Source organism: Lipophrys pholis, assembly GCF_963383615.2.
Source record: "Lipophrys pholis genome assembly, chromosome: 18".
NCBI classification, from domain to species: Eukaryota; Metazoa; Chordata; class Actinopteri; order Blenniiformes; family Blenniidae; genus Lipophrys; species Lipophrys pholis.
The window spans coordinates 12,322,628-12,336,554 of NC_137646.1; positions in this window are offsets into that span (position 1 = coordinate 12,322,628).

Here is a 13,927-nt window from a genome sequence, read left to right on the forward strand (position 1 = left end):
GGGCCACCAGCCACCTCGCGGAGGGCACCGACCTCCCCGGGGCTTTGGACATCTCTTTGCATCATCAATCTTGACCAACCTTTGAACACACGGTCACCAACACTAATTAGACCAAATGCGGTCACAGGGAAAAACCCTAAAAATAGAACAGAAAGGCAAAATGTAAGAATGCTCTGGTGTTGGGAGACAATGGGCGATTAAATAAATCCATCCAGCTCTCTGGTTACACATAACACACCGGGAACTGGGAACACATCTCCATGTTTTTAATTAAACTGCGTGACTTTGGAGAACACCAATTAATTGAGGTGGTCTGGACTTTTTCACTTTCAGTAAGTCTCTCAATAAAACAATGTATTCTGGCCCTCAAGTGTGTTTGCGGGTCCAAATAAAAACTCGAGGGACTTTTTACAATATTGCTGCCATAGAAAACACCTAGACCTCTGCACAAGGTGAGCTGGTCCCCTCCAGAATTGCTGAAAGCCCATACAATTAATATAATGCTTAAATGACAATGCTTACCCTTGCCCAGTGCGAAGAAATATAACGTGACATTGCAACTGAGACAAGTGGTATAGAATATTTAAACTAGCTGAACTTTACACGTTCATCCTTTTGAGGGTCAAAGGAAGACATCATTGGACTAAATACTCCATCAGTTCAATTTCAACTAACTGATAAAGTCTTCTTGCTGGCTTTTGCTTCAGACTAATAGTTATACTTTGCATGCTCTTACTCTAAATAGATGTTGTGTCTCTTTAAGTACTTTGTTAAATATGTGAATTACTCAGCATTTTGACCAATCGGGCTTCAGGTCCCTGTGCCTTCATCTATATAATTAAACATTGGTGTTCAAGGTAAAGATTACAGTATATAAAGCTGATACATTTCATCCAAACATGCACAAACTCCCATGACATGTTTTATTTGACATTCCTATGCCTGTTAACCTTAAACTGATCTCACTGCAAATATTGACCCGATTCCTTCCAGTGCATGCTGGAAAACCAGCATCTTGTAATATTCCGACCACATTTTAAATAGGCCAGTACCAGAGTACATTTGTTGACCTTGATGCCACAAAGGTGTGACGGATAAGTGAGAATCACACAAACCTGCCTGCACAGAGAAACCTGTGGAATAACTAGCATGAGATTCCCTTCCGAGTGTGCTTTAGCAAAAATTTGAGCAAAATTTATTTTTAGCTCTCCATGTATATATATCTAAGCTCTTTATCCCAGACATAAAGTGTATGAAAATAACTATTTTCACTGCCTATTTTGTGTTTGGCTGTAATTGTAACTGAGCAAAACAGAAAACTAATTTAACTAGGAAAACACAAAATGCCAAATCTTCCATTAAACATAGCTGAATAAGTTACAAATGGAAGCAGGATCTATGAAGTACAGTAGTTTATTAAATAAAATGTATTTTTATTGTAAAAACGATCGGTAAATGACTAATTAAAATCTAACAGCAAAAAGTTCTACTGTTTGTCATTTAAGTAGCCTGGTTGAAGATCAGTATAAATGAAGATGCAGTGAACACCCCTACGTTTATGAAGTTTTGTGAGGCTGATATCTAATTTAACCAATCAACGACTCATCTTGCCATATATGTTTCTTATTCATAGAAACACACCTGGTTAATAATGCTCATTGTGGCAGAGGTATTCTGTGGGGATTTAAAATGACCAAGGATAAACTGTGTTCAGTTGCATGGTACTGACTTTTAGCTACAGTTTAACAGATAACATTCAAAGATTATGGACGTTAAAGATTAATCATTGCCGAAGATTTTCTATTCAACTACATTTCTAATGTATTTCTTCATAGAACCTGCACAGGACTTTTAATAAAGACAAACAATGGCGGACCATCTCATGAACAGAAACTCAGTAGATTAATCGACAACAATGCACGAACAAAAAAACAAAACAAACAAACCCACAAAATAGACTAAAGCCTCATTTTGAAATCCGGCTATGCTGTTTCTAACTCAAACATATGTGGGCTCCTCTCATCAATGTCACCATATGTAATTGTCCCTCCCTCACAACAGTCCATGTCAGTCTGCAGCAGCGACTCTGTCAGCTCAGCTCAGGCCACTTACTGCTCTTCCCAACCTCCCTCCTGACATTTACCCATCACGGGCTTCAGCACGACTGACGGGAGACGTGGCCGCACGACCTCACTCACATACACACCCGCGCGGTATTTTACAAGAAGAGGAACAAGTGGAGAAAATGTCAACAAGTTGCACACATTTTACACATCAAGCACAGGCCAGAATTGATTGTCATAAGACACAAGTTTGAATACGTTGCAGACACCACAAGATAAACAACTCGTGTTTGGTACAGAGCTAAAAAAAAACAAAAAAAAAAAAGAAGAAATAAAAAAAAAAAAAAACAACACCTGCAGTATAATATTTCTCAACTTCAAGAAAACCTCGGGCAAGAGAGTGTTTGTCACAGTGATTTCCCCTGCTGGATGAGGCTATGTGATACGTAATCCATCACCTCAACCTCCAAAACTCAGTATGGAGGAAAAGCAACTCCGAGACGTACAACAAGAACATATAGACAGCAGCTTGCCACTCATGCTTAGATCCGTTGATCTGAAGGGCTGATCAAACTGATAAAAAACAGATAAAATAGGACAGATCTATTCATAAAGTATCCGCATTACTCCTTATGGCCCAATGTGATCCATCGGGGCCCCTGACTAGCAGCCATTGTTCACTTGTTGGCGAGAAGAAGGGACAAGAAGCAAAGAAGGAAGACGGCATCTGGAAATCACCATTGTTAACAAAACCTTATGAGCCGGTAAATTGACTTAAGGTTGCCAAGCACCTTGTAAGTGCATAAAAATGCTCCTGTGTGAAATACACAACCATTATCTTGTACCTTCAGGAAAAAAAGAAAAAGAAAAAAAAAATACCATCAAAATAAAGCGTAACTGAAAGGAGAAGAGATCAAATAAACAAAAGATAAAACAGGGATCATTTTGGTTGAACATCCAACGCCCTGATCATCGTTGGAAACTGTAATAATTTAGGCCCCCTTGGGAAGTCACTTTTAACCGCAGTCCAAGCTGACAATGCCCCTCCCCAGAAGGAGGGCACGTGGCATTAACAAGCAACCAGCATCGGCATCCATGAGAGCATTGAGGGAAGCCACCAGAGGGCCAGAGGATAAAGCATCAGTCTTACCTTCAACAGCATACTCTTCAGCTTCATGGGCCGATGGGAAAGCATGAGAAAGGGAGAGAAAAGACAGGGAAATAATTCACTCAGATGTCTTCGACGAGACCTATTTTCAAACATTTCCTCAAACAAAATCACAAGATTAAAATCGGCAACAACGTTGGAAATCTTAAAGCTTCATGGAAATAAAACAGGCAAATCTGCTCCGTTACATCTGTAATGGGAAATCTTTAATCTCGACGTTCAAATAACTCCATAAATGCACACATTGCTTCCTCAAAGACATGTCAAACCGGGGGGTGGAGAACTCGCAACCACCCTCCTCGCAGCTCACTCGAAGCTCGATTGAAACCAAACCCCCGACCGAGAGACAGCGACTCTCGCGCACTTCTTCCTGGACTTAATGACACCGTGAGAGGGAGTCACAGGGTTCAGGCTCTTTCAGGGTGCTGTACTTAAAAAGAACTACCTTTGAGCAGCAGAGGCATATCTGCAATATCAGGGTATAAAACCACAGTCGCCTGCCATTCCAGAAACCCCATGTTGGAAGATGAGGCCAAGATGTGTGAAACGGCCTCGGGTTCCGTTTCTGTGGAGAGGCTGATATTTTGATCTGCTGCTGCAGCTGCTGGACCTTGGTCTTTATACACTGCAGCTGTATTAGACTATGACACGGTCAATAATATTTTATTGTGACTCACAGCGCTGGTTCAATGTGTTTGTCTGGCACACTGTTTTTGTCAGAGAGGCATTTTGGCACAAGGGGTGTTCAATTCAGTGAAAAGTCTCAAAAATATACACAGATTCTGATTCAGAGCACAAATGTATTTTTAATATATGACCCCGTGTTGTGAAAAAAGCCAAAGTTCACGCTGCTTTTAGCATTAAGATTTGATGATGGCACTCGCCATATAAACATATGAAACGGGCCGCTGGGGACCCGACATGCCCCACGTGTAGGAGGTTTCCACTTTCCAATGTGAGCACACTTCCTGAAAATAGATTATCTTGACAGCACACATGACAACCGTGCCTCACAAGGATCACCCCCATCCAAAAGCCAAACTACACATGCAAATGCTGCTACATGAATGAGGGCTGTTGTAGTGTCAAGTTGCAGAGGGGTTTGCGGCAACCGTTTCTCTCATTGAGTTATGGCTTTTTTCTTTCATATTGCATATGTCGCATTGGTCTTTTGGATAATTGTGCTTTTGGGTACTTCTACACAATGCCTTACCATCCAAAGTCTTGATTTACAACAACAGTATTGGAATTACATGGGCAACTACCTCCATATTGTTCCTTCACCCATTCAAAGGTAACGCTCAAGGACAAGACGCCGAGTCTTTAAAACTGTAGTATGGCTCCACTTGCCTACCCTGACCTGAAAGGCATCCAACGGGTCAAGGCAATTGTCACAACAGCACTACCATTCCACCATCAAACTTCATTGACCGTCAAACTGCAGGATTAAACCTCTCTTTAAGTGTTGGGATGCATTCAGACAGCAGGACAGATACCAGCACGCTGATTGAAAGCACTTTGTGAATGACAGAGTACCTGCCAAGAGGAAGCAAAGGGACCCTGTTTGTCTGATGCGGGCGAGCAGTTGTTTATATAATCACCGGCCATGACTCTGCCTTTCCTCCCTTTCTCTCATCTCTGATCACAGCCCATCATCCTTTCTTTCATTGCACACCCTCACATGCTCCCTCTCTCTGTCTCTTCTCGCTTCTACGCACAAGCAAAGGATGTCTGATGTACATTAGAGGTTGTTTATATCATCACCGGCCATGACTCTGCCTTTCCTCTCCACACATCTCCCACCATAGTCCTTGTTTCAAAACGGGGCTTCATACAGTTCCAGTTCAACCTCAGTGGAATCCACACATGATGAGATAAACATTTATTTTTTTCTTCCATCCCTAAACATTCGAAATAATACAGGGCTTTGTACAAGACTTCCTTCAAAAAATGCCAAAAGCTTTGATGAACCAAAAATGAAAGTGCATTTCCTACACATTGCATTCTAGCTTATAAATCATTTGTAGGTAGCTTGGCCTCATCACATATTCCCACATGTCTCATGAAGGAAGACATTGATTTTCTCCTGAGACGCCTCAAATAGGACTCTTCTTCAAACATGAACCCACAAGCTTGATACCAAATCGTATTTCTCACCTTTACAGTAAACTATATCAAACTTTTGATTACATAAAAGCTGGAAATAGAGATGTACACGAGTTGAGTATCAGACTGCTATAGTTTCGTCAGGATATTGTTTTGAAATTCTCTTTTTTTGGCAGCAAACAATAACACTAACAACTTATTTTAACGAAACATGTCACTTATATATATATATATTCATGATTACTTTGACTTCAAAAGAGTATGGTATGGAAAAATCCATGTTGTGGATGAAAACCAGAGTTATAACATATAAAGATTCAAATTCTCTTTGTGAAAAATTCTGTATCCAGTGGTTCCACGCACCACTGTCGTGTTAACCGACACCCAAAGCGCCACGGAGGTCTTCTGTTTTCAGTTGAAAATATTACAATCTGTGTAAATGCGGCTTAATTATGTTATTTTCAATGATATCTAAGGGGAATCCTGCTACACCATTTTACATCTGAAGATGTGTTTCAAATGGAAAGAAAAAAAAAAAAAAAGCCACGAATCCACAATTCTAACTTCTACATAACGACACAACAATTTCAAAATAGATTGATATCCATTCATTTCATAAAATAAAAACAAAAAAAAAAACCCTCTTTGTTCGCTTGTTTGCTTTTCCATTATCATGTAAATTGACACCCAAAATGCAATGGAAATGTTGTGTTTTCATTGGGAAACGTTGCAGTGTAAAGGCGGCCTGGGAGAAAATCCACAGCCTTTTCTTAGATGCAATCTGGAGCGCTCTACTCTAATAACCAACTTGCTTCACAATGCATGGTTGCAACATTAAGCCTTAGGGAGGAAAATGCACTTTCAATTTCCGTTGAGGGATATACTCTACCTTTCTGGGCCTGTCTTTTTCATCCCGTTTATAGATCCTGTAGTATTTACCGTCAATTACCTTTATCCTAGAGCTGTTATCCATTATGGTGTATCCCATATAGCCTCAGGCTTTCAGGTCCAATGGGAAAGTAGCTTTTTCCCTGTCTCTGCCCTTTATATATATGCATATTTTGCCCATGTGCAAGATTGAGATCCATTGCTTAGGCACTTTCTAAGATCAAAAAAAATGAAATGAAAGAAATACAGATCTTCAGCCTAACCTATATAAGACAAGTCTATAATCTATTGAGAGTTAAAGTGTGTGTATAAGTTTGGCATGACTGACAGTTATTCAAATGTGACATGTCTTTCCTATATCTTTAAATTAGTGTTCAGTACCTCCAGCATGAAGTTTGAAAAAAGAAAAAGAAAAAGAAAAAGAAGTGTAAATGAATCAAAAACACAGTCAGTGAATACAAAAGAGCAGAAATCAGTGGTGGGCTGCAGGAAAAAATATAAAAATACCAAAGTAAAATTCAGATGGAAGCTGTGGAGAAGCTGAATGTCTTCACCAATGAATCCCCCCGGGGCTTTGGAGGCAAATGAGAGACTTTTCAGACCTAATCCTCAGCAAGCTAACTAAAGGATTTACTGAGGGGAGAAAAAGCATGCACGCATTGAAAAACAACCTTCTCTCCATCACCATTCTGCCGTTCCTTTGCACATGAGGGAAGCTGCACAATTAACTGTCGGATGGATACGGGCACACGAGCAGCACTGCGAGCTACAGCGCTTCGGGTTTTATTCACTCAGAATGGCAGCGCGAAACCAAATAATTGATACAAGTTCATCAGCATAACTTCAAAAATATTATACTCCATGTTAAGTTTCCATTGAAAAGCACCAAGCACATGCATTAAATTATATCACGGGCACTAGCATATCTTTCATTTAGTCAGTTGACGGAAAACATGACTTTAGCAATCTGACAGTGTGCAGCCTGCAGAAAATAACACATCTATTGTGGTTGTTGACTTCTTTTTGAAATTAATTATCTTTAATTTTCAGAATAATATTCTCAGCAGAAGGGAAACAAAAAGAAGTTGAAGCAGCATGTCATCACAGAGGGAGTACAAACTCGACATCAGAGGCAAGAAGGTGACTGTTTCTCTAACAAAACAAGACTCAAAGACTGCACTACATTACCAGTCGCTGTGAAGTATTATTCTTTCTCAACGTCGCAATTACCAAGTTATCAATTGCTCTTGCAAAACTAGATAATTAAACTCTGTGGAAACTTGATTCAGACTATATCTGAGGTGATAGTAGCAGTCGTACGCAACAGCCCTGCAGTGCTACCAGAGATGCCGGTACTGAGGCCCAACTGTTTATAATTACTGACTGAACTCTGACATGTGCTCAAGTCTTTGAAAGGTTTATCAGTTACCCAACAACTTGAAGACATTTGTTTTAAGCACAAAAGGTATTCTAAGACATGGGAAAACATGCTCACAAAGCCAAGCTATTGAGTCAATTTTTCAAGGCTTTTGATGCAACTCATCGTGGCCTGTTTGCAAGCAGAATGCAAATTTAGTAACAAATAACTTCAAGAAGCACAAAAGAGTGTACCAGCAAAGGTGTGCCACAAAGCTCCATACTGGGACCACTACTGGAACCTGTACCGTTCCCATATCATCAAATTCATCTAACCATCGAATCCTTGAAGTCCTACAATTTGGTTTAATTTTAGTTCACTTAAATATTCATTGTGTATGAGCTAGCTTTAAAAGGCCAGAAATATAAAAAAAAAATGTATAAACCAACTTAAATGAAAGTGGGAAAATATTCACTATTGGGACAATGCTAAATATTGAGAGACGTTGGATCGGTTGCACAGGCAGTAGAGTTTATTGAAAAAAATAAAAATAAATCAACACAGACCTGCAGAAATGTAACAGCGATCAGACACGCTGAGTGCCGTTCAAAGTCTGCCGACTGGAGCCGTCCCTGATGCATTTACCCTTTGGGGTTCAAGTTAGATTTAGCCAAACACAAACACGCCAAGACTCAGATGCAGATTGTTTTGCATAGAGCGAGGTAGCTGCAGGCTTGATCTCCTTGTTGCTATAGAACCCAAGGTCTTTTGCTGCTTTTTCTAGCTGCTTTTGCCACTCCGTGTGTGCGCACACAGACTGCTGTAGCCTTGAAGGAGATATGCCGTCCCCGCACCACAAAGGAAGGACAACAATTACCTATTGCATGTCAAAATAGATACTAACTTAGTCTGAACAGACTAAGAGGATAGGATCAAATCAATTGAGAAACAATATTAATAGTACAACGACCTTGACAAGGTTTTCAAAGGGACAATGAATGCTTATTTGCAAGAGGTTTTAAATACATATATGTTTACAGTTGATTTTAATAACGTTTGTAATTGGCCAAGATTATTTAAATTAAATTCCTCCATTCCCCAATGAAATAGAAGCTCATGTGTAAAACCATTAGGGGCAAAGCTATTATTGCGTCTAATCAAACCTAAGAGGTTTTTTTTCCAAGGGCTTCTATTGATTGGACATGGCTTCAGTCATTTCCTACATATTATAAATCCATCCTATTTAAAACAATAGATACTGTATGTCTCAGGTTTAACTCACAAAGCTGAGATGTCAAAGGCACGAGGGAAAAGAAAAGGCTTTTAAACCAAGGTCATCTCACATGACGTCAGATAGGCACAGAGTAGAAAAAAATAACATGAAATGAGTACGAGGGAACACGTACATTCGCCATACCTGCCATTATGATTTGGTTTAATCACATGAACACCCACATTGTCAGAAACTTTCTCTCTGACTGACAACCTAATCCCCAAAGATCCGAAGGGATTTTATACGCAATCTCGACAGCACAAAACGCCTCGCATCCAACCAAACGCTTTGCTTTCTAATGGAGATAAACCTGTACCAACCGTCAATGTCGGTGCCGCACTGCCGAAACTTCGGCAATGCCGTGCACTACTCATGTGTGTTCCAGCTCGCTAATGACTATCAGTCATATTTTAATCATGTTTAGCATGTAGCATCACTACTGTACAAGCCCTGCAGCTTGTTAACATGTCGGAGGGCGAACTAACGCGATGCACCTGAACGCATCACTCAAAGCTGTCAGTTCCTGCAGTTTAAACCGGACCAATATGGCGGCTCTGAGAAAGATGTTATCTTTTATTACTGAAACAGTTCAGAGAAATGCATTTCTGAAAACATTGAAAGCGAGAAATAAGCTGTGCAGTTGAAAATTAATTAAATTAAATATAAAAAAAATTCGGCAGCTGGCTGACTTCACAGCCCAACTTTTCTTCTTGTTCTTATGAGAGTATGCAGGGGGCTTTACTTTCTCAGCCTTGATAGCCCCTACTGCACCTCTGGAAACAATGCCGTTTAAAGTGGTCAATCACAAAGGAGGGGAGATTACGAGTCACAGCGAGTGCACAGATAGAGGCAGCGCGTATAGAAAGGCACCACGTGTGAGGTGAAAGTGGTCTAAGTGTGCGCGAATACAGTTTTCATGCACTTGTGATTTTGGCAATGAATTGATGCCATAAATACCCTTCGGAAAGAAAAATCCAAAAACAACACATTTTCACTGGAAACGTGTAAATGGGGCTTTCGAAGCAGTGGCTCAGTGCTGCCACATTGTAGCCAAAAGTGGCATTAAATAATCCTTACATACTGTAACTTTAACTCCATGTAAAGAAATGGTAATTAGAACCATCTTACTTGTGAACCAAATGCTTTTGACAACTGGCCTTTAAAGCTACTGTAGTCTTGACACAACTTGTTTAAGAGACGGCACGACAGTTACAAGTGTTGGTGGTTAGTAAAAAAAAGATTTTTTTAGGATAGGCTCGTAATAAAAAGCCAGAATTATACTTTAATTTTTTTTTTTTTCAATTAACAATAAGAAAGAGTTTGTAGAGTGTTTTTTTTTTTTTTTTAAGGCAAACTGACTCACCACAAAATGAAAGAGGTATTGGGTAATTCATAGGACCAACAGGCTTCATCTGAAAACCCTCAACAAAGTTTAAAAATACTCTGGGAGAATTACTCAGTTTGGTCGTAACAAAAGCTGAATGTTTGCTGCAATGGATTTCCTGCCACTCTGTTGTCTTACACAGTCTTCAAGGACTGCTGATAGCGAATGGCAACAAATGGAACCTTTTCTTTGGAAAATAACACTTTGCTGTTGCTGGTAGGCTGTGGTCACTTTCATTCTGGCTGCTGTAACAGTCCTTCAGATGAATCTAGTACTTAATTGATTAACCTGTGACAAATGGAAGTGACTGAAAACCACAGTGAAAGGTCCCCACCTGGTTTTTTAATGTTTTACAATGTAGGTCTAGACAAACACTCTCTGTGGGCATCGCTGATGAAATTACCATGAGGTAGAAATAAGCTAAATGGAAGTTATTATTAATATATTTCATATAACAGACCAATGGAAGTTTCCCAAATGACCTTTGTAGGGCTCCAAAGGGTATGTGATATTTTCTATGATGAGGAAAGAAAGAAAGAAAGAAAGAAAGAATACTAAGAAGAAAGAAAGGAAATCACTCAAAAGAATGCCATGTTGTAATGTGTGGAAGTACTCACTGCAAAGCATGGTGGTGGTATCATCATCGTTACATGCCAGGCATGAAGTATAGTTTGTGGGTTTCTTTATTTCCCCTCCTGCACTTCCCCCTCCTCCTCTGTCTGCTCTCAGGTGTGATCAGCTTCATCGCCTGCACCTGCGGCTCGTGTTGCATCTTCCGAACTGGCCAATCACAGCCAGCGGTCTTCCTTATAAAAGGACGGCTCCCGCAGCGAACGCAGCCTTGTCTTGATCAGAGTGGAGCGCAGGCGTGGGGAGAGGTATTCCAGGAAGGTGGTGCTACAAACTTTAAGTCTCTCCCTGAACTCTGAGTTGACTCATGCTGAGCTGGGAATAGCCAAGTTTCTGGTTCCAGAACAACTGATCTGATTTAATGCAATTAACTTTCAGTATGGCAACCTTGAGTCACACACATGCGTAACCGCAATAAAAGCCATTGTCAATGGAGCCCGGCTACCATGAGTAACTATGGCAACAGACCGAAAACAGTTATTTTGCCATAAGATTTGCAGCAGACGAGAGGGACTGCTGGGAGAAAGTTACTGCCGGAGTCGACACATAGGTTTGAATGATCTACTCCCTTAACATTTAACTCAAGATCACAGCATACAGGTAGAAATAATAAATGGGTATAAAATCTTAATTTCATTTAGGCACAATCCAATGAGGCAACTTGGAAGCAGTTAAAAATGAAATATAAAAACATAATTCATAATGGAAAGGCATATATGTGTGCATATGGTATGATTGCATCTCACTTTGATTAAAATTGTATCTTTAAAAAAAAAAATGGCATTAAGGTGGGTTACCCTGTAAATTTTTTATTCACATTGGTATTCCCCTGTTAAATACACTAGGTTATTGGGGTTGATGCCACCACTGCAGTTACTTTTGATTTAAGAACTATTTGTAGATAAATCAGTCAGGCCTTTGTTTACTCTTTTTTTTTTTGTTTTAGATAAGGGACAGTAGGGCCTGGTTTTATTGCACTTGTAGTTCTGTTTGGCACCTGTTGCAACATTAATTCATTTTACTTATTTAAGGGACCAATAAAGATTTTCTATTTCATTCTATTCTAACATCACCATTGACTGAATCAAATGAGCGACCGGAAGCGCTGCTCTAAAGCAAAGGTGAGTCAGGAGGAGCGTTTCAAAGTGAGGTTTGCCAGAAGTACAAAAGGTGTCATATGTTTTATTTACAACCGTTTCACCGTGTGTTTACAAGTAAATTCCATTAGCACGAACAATTCTTTCTCAAAAGAGACTTTTATAGACCAAGGCAGCTGCCATCACAAATCACAGCTGCAACATAACATGAGGCATGAGTGAAGTACAATTTGTCACAGTAAATCAATCGACAGATAATCGGACTCATGAAAGATGGCTGCAACATTCTTTCAACATAGTCCCAGTAATAGCCTTGAATTTGTAGCTTCTTTATACATATAGATTGAACGCTGTGGCTGCTGTAGTTTCTTTAATGTAACGTGACAAAGAATTCTTCAACATCTGCCAATTCTATGTGAAGACGTACCTTCGAATATACACTTAACTTCTCCGTCAACCACTATCGAGCCCAAAGCCGAGACGATGCAAAGTGGATTCAGGAGAACCTCTGACAGCCCTTCAAAAAGCCTGGATTAAACCCGGACCAATGTCTGAGGAGAGACTTGAAGATGGCAATTCACAGATGCTTCATTTTCAGTCTGATGGAGCCTGATAGAATCTGCCAGGTAAAATGAGGCGGAACTCTCAAATGCAGGTGCTCAAAGAGAGTAGAGACGATGGGATATACTCAAGACAACAAAAAATAAAGAAACTAAATGTTCACGTCTGATTTTTTATTTTTTTTCTTGAGATTGCCAAGAAATCATTTCTTTCAATGAGGAAATAGATCTCAAAGTAAAATCTATGATTATTTGAATTGCCGGTTTGTCTACTCAACACGGGTTCCCAGTCCAGAGTCTAAGGCCCCTTTTAGCGGGACGTGCATAGTATCAAAAGTACCGTACCCATGTCTGTTACAATTGTCCAATGAGGCACACACACTGGTTGTTTTGTTAACTCGTTTTTTTTTTGTTTTTTTTTAAACGTCGACACGCTACACAGCACCCTGGTCTTCTGACGAGGAAGAGACTTGGCAGAAGCTGGACGGTGCTGTTTGAAATGACGTTTTCCAAGCTGTGCTACAGACTATGGAGGCCCACGGCTTTGCTCGGACGCCTGCGCAGTAATCACGTAATGACGTCACATGCTTGTGCCCTTATGTGGCAGTTCACAATCCCACCGACATTTCAACCGTGCTATCTACAGGACTGTCTCAGAAAATTAGAATATTGTGATAAAGGTCTTTATTTTCTGTAATGCAATTTAAAAAAAAAAAAAAAAAGTCATACATTCTGGATTCATTACACATCAACTGAAATATTGCAAGCCTTTTATTATTTTAATATTGCTGATTATGGCATACAGCTTAAGAAAACTCAAATATCCTATCTCAAAAAATTAGAATATTTCCTCAGACCAAGTAAAAAAAAAAAGATTTATAACAGCAAAACAAAATCAAACATTTGAAAATGTCAATTAATGCACTCAGTACTTGGTTGGGAACCCTTTTGCACGGATTACTGCATCAATGCGGCGTGGCATGGAAGCAATCAGCCTGTGGCATTGCTGAGGTGTTATGGAGGCCCAGGATGCTTCAATAGCGGCCTTTAGCTCATTTGCATTATTGGGTCTGGTGTCTTTCAGCTTCTTCTTCACAATACCCCACAAATTCTCTATGGGGTTCAGGTCAGGGGAGTTGGCAGGCCAATCGAGGACAGTAATGCCATGGTCAGTACACCAGTTACTGGTGGTTTTGGCACTGTGGGCAGGTGCCAGATCATGCTGGAAAATGAAATCATCATCATCTCCATAGAGCTTTTCAACAGATGGAAGCATGTAGTGCTCTAAAATCTCTTGGTACACAGCTGCATTGACTCTGGACTTGATGAAACACAGTGGACCAACACCAGCAGCTAATATGGCTCCCCAAACCATTGCTGACTGTGGGAACTTCACACTGG